Genomic DNA, 4,170 nt, shown 5'->3' with positions numbered 1-4,170 from the left:
CGTCCGGCGCGGCCGCGGAGGCGGCGGGCTTGCGCACTAGGGCTGGTGCCCGCCCCGCCTCGGGTGACGTCAGACCCCGTCTCCTAGGAGACGGGGAGACAGCTGGTGATTTTATTTTCTTCTCTCTCATAAACTTCAATTTGCTTTTATTAGGTAAAACCAGCCAGAACATTTACGGAGCAAGCAGGCCTTTCTGTTCTCTCTTGGGTTGAAAGCCCCTGGCTGGCTCTGTTCATGGTTAATTCTGGAAAAAAAAAAAAAGAGTACACGAAATTTAAATGAACTTTTAAAAATACAGGGAGCCAGAAGATTTATCAAGTTCTTCTTGCCTTTTTTTTTTTTTTTTTTTTGGCCACCCCGTGGCATATAGAGCTCCCAGGGATCAAATTTGAGTAGCAGTTGTGCCAACGCCTGATCCTTTAACTCACTGCACCAAGTCGGGGTTCGAACCTGAGTCCTGTGGCTGCAGAGACGCCCCCAATCCCGTTGCACCACAGCAGGAAGTGCTATTGAGTTCTTTTTGGAGGCCGAAGAATTCTGCTACTATTTGGTATCAAATGCCTGCCCATTAAGATAGATACAATGTTAGGAAGGTAGTCCTATATTGAGTATTTGCTATATGCCAGACCTTGTGCCAAGTTCTGGAAACAGAAGAGTAAGAGACGTACCTGATTGGAGTTTATAGTCTATTAAGTCATTTACTGAAATGTGTATGTTAAAAACCCATTTTCCAGGAGTTAACGAACCTGACTGGCATCCATGAGGACGCAGGTTCCATCCTTGGCCCCGCTCACTGAGTTAAAGATCTGGCGTTGCCGTGAGCTGTGGTGTAGGTTGCAGACTTGGCTCAGATCCCGCGTGGCTGTGGCACTGGCTGGCGGCTACAGCTCTGATTGGACCCCTAGCATGGGAACCTCCATATGCCACGGGTGTGGCCCTAAAAAGACAAAACAAAAAACAAACAAACAAAAAAACACTTTCCAACATCTGTAAGTGTTATTTAGTTGGGCAGCATTTTGAGATTGGCACTCTCAGTTCTCTTTTTCTTAGCTGTATGCTTGCAGCTGTGTAATTAAGAGATGATTAGGAGTTCCCACTGTGATGCAGCAGGTTAAGGACCCAGCATTGGGGAAGGGGTGGCTGGGATTCCATCCCTGCCCAGGAAACTTCCTTATGTCATGGCTACAGCCGAAAAAGAAAAAAAAAAAAGAGATGGTTGTAATGTTAGTAATGATACTTAACTCTTACAGGGCTCGCTATGCGTCAGGCCCTTTCCTGAGGGCTTTCTATATAATAACCCACTTAGTCCACACAGTCTCGAGGCAGGTACTGCTATTACCCCCATTGTACAGATGAGGAAACCAAGGCACAATTTTAGCCCATATTACTTTGTTGTAATGATTGTAGTGGGCAGATACCTTCACGAGAAGTCAGAAGCAAAGACCATGCATACAGTTCTTCAAAGAAACTTGGCTGTGAAGGACGGAAATAACATAATACCTAAAAAAAAAAAAAAAAAAAAAAAAAAAAAAAAATACATAGGATAGGCGTTCCCGTTGTGGCACAGTGGTTAACGAATCCGGCTAGGAACCATGAGGTTGTGGGTTCCATCCCTGGCCTTGCTCAGTGGGTTAAGGATCTGACGTTACTGTGAGCTGTGGTGTAGGTCGCAGACACGGCTCGGATCCTGCGTTGCTGTGGCTTTGGTGTTGACTGGCGGCTACAGCTCCGATTAGACCCCTAGCCTGGGTACTTCCATATGCTGCAGGAAGTGGCACTAGAAAAGGCAAAAAGTGAAAAAAAAAAATACATAAGATAGAGGAAGAATCTTTAGAAGGCAAAGCCTGGGGCATGGGTAAATGCTGATAGGAAGGAGCTGGTAGAGACTTAAAAGCGTTAAAGACACCGCCTAAGAAGGGATGTGTGATGGAGCTGGGCAGGTGTAGGTATAAGAAAGGAGTGGGGGGTGTAGGTATAAGAATCACCTTTGGATGGGATGGGCCTGTCTTCCCTGCGAGCCGTGACCAGGAGTCAAGAATGGCTGCAGATGCCAGATACAGTTTGGGGTGGGAGCTCCAAGAGCCTGGGGAAATTCTAGTCTTACGTTTTTTTCTCTGAGGTTAAAAGCAAGGTAGTAGAAATCCAAAATTCAAGTTTAAATACCTGTTGTGGGAGTTCTCGTTGTGGCTCAGCAGGTTAAGAACACAACATATCGTCCCAGATGATGCGGGTTCAATCCCTGGCCTCTCTCAGTGGCTTAAGGATCTGGTGTTACCACACCTGCGGCTCTGATTTGACTCCTAGCCTGGGAACTTCCATATGCCACAGGTGCTGCCCTAAAAAAGAAAAAAAAAAATTCCTTTTGTGAAAATTAAAGGAAGCACCCAGGTCAAGTACCTAAATGAATATTACCCACTTCTGTGCTCTGCTAAACCTTTTTTTTGGCGGGGGTGCTCACTTGATGGCATATGGAAGTTCCCAGGCTAGGGGTCCGATCAGAGCTACAGCCACTGGCCTACACCACAGCCACAGCAACGCCAGATCCAAGCCACATTCTGACCTATACCATCGCTCACGGCAATGCCAGATCCTCAACCCACTGAGCAAGGCCAGGGATCGAACCCGAAATTTCATGGTTCCTAGTTGGATTCATTTCCACTGCTCCACAACAGGAACTCCTGCTAAACCTTCTTTAGAAAGTGATTCTTGGTCCATTCGAGTACATGGAGCCCTGGGTGATGGAGCTAAGTATGACTCTAAGTATGACTATGGCACTAATTATTCTACCGAGGGATATTTTCCCGTTGCACTTACTGTCTATAATCACACTTAATATTCAACATGTGTTAGTGCTATTCTTTCATGGTAGAGAAATCTTCTCTGAGTGACAATGTTCTAGGATGAATTTTCTGAACTTGCCATGAATTTTGATGTTAGGTACATCTAAAATTTTATTTATTTATTTATTTTTCTTTTTTCTTCTTAAGGCTGCACCTGCGGCATATGGAGGTTCCCAGGCTAGAGGTCTAAATGGAGCTGTAGCCGCCGGCCTACACCAGAGCCACAGCAACGCCGGATCCTTAACCCAGTAAGCGAGGCCAGGGATCGAACCTGCATCCTCATGGATCCTAGTTGGGTTCGTTAACAGCTAAGTCATGAAGGAAACTCCCAATTGTGTGTGTGTGTGTTTATATATATATATTTTAAGATCAAACTTTTTCTTTTTCTTTCTCCATTTTTTTTTTTTTCTTTTTTGGCCGTCCCCAAGGCATATGGACGTTCCCGGCCCAGGGCCTGAATCTGAGCCGAAGCTTCAACACGCACCACAGTTGCAGCAACGTCAGATCCTCAACCAATTGCTCCAGGCTGGGGATGGAAACCAAGCCACCGCAGAGACGACGCTGGATCTTCAACCTGCTGCGCCACAGCAGGAACTCCCACACCTAGAATTTTTAATCGGGTTCTGTAGCTTATGATCATGATGTAAATTATTACTTGGCCCTGTGGACCCCAGTGACATAGTGCTGTGATGCCTCAGTGACACTTAAAGTGTCTAGCCCAGCACCCGGCCCCAAATATCGATTCCTTCCCCGCTTCCCTCTCTTTCTTAGATCATCACTTAACAGAGCACCAAAGATACAGTAAATACTCAGTAGACATCTCCTGTGCACCATGATGACAGTGAATAGGGTCAGATGAACAGACGAGTCTCCCCTTCAGGTGTCCAGGGTGGCACACCATGAATGGTGCGAAAACTTCTCTAGGTCCTAAAACACCGCAGAAATATGATATGGAAAAGACTATTTGTGTTCCATTCTTTGCAAGGAGAATACTGTAGGTGGTTAGGAGGAAAAGGCACTGGGAAAGAGGGTGAAAGAGACACCAGAAGAGGCGTGCCTGAATAACAGCAGGTTGTCATGTGTAGGGGGAGAGGGTTGGGACAGGAGGTAAGGTGGCCGAGCTGGTGCAGTCCCACTGCCAATACTCACCTCCTCTGCCTTCTCCCATCCATCCACTCCCACACCTCGAAGCAGGACTCTGAATCTCTAAAAAATAGACAAATAATATACCAGATTATATTATTTGCTCCCCCAACCAAGCAAGTCTGTAAATCTTAATCCAATTCACATGATATTTGTGAAGACCTGACCTATAACTCGTTTAGAAGCA

This window comes from Sus scrofa, chromosome 18 (genome assembly GCF_000003025.6).
Source record: "Sus scrofa isolate TJ Tabasco breed Duroc chromosome 18, Sscrofa11.1, whole genome shotgun sequence".
Classification (NCBI taxonomy): Eukaryota; Metazoa; Chordata; class Mammalia; order Artiodactyla; family Suidae; genus Sus; species Sus scrofa.
This window is presented reverse-complemented; position numbering follows the sequence as displayed.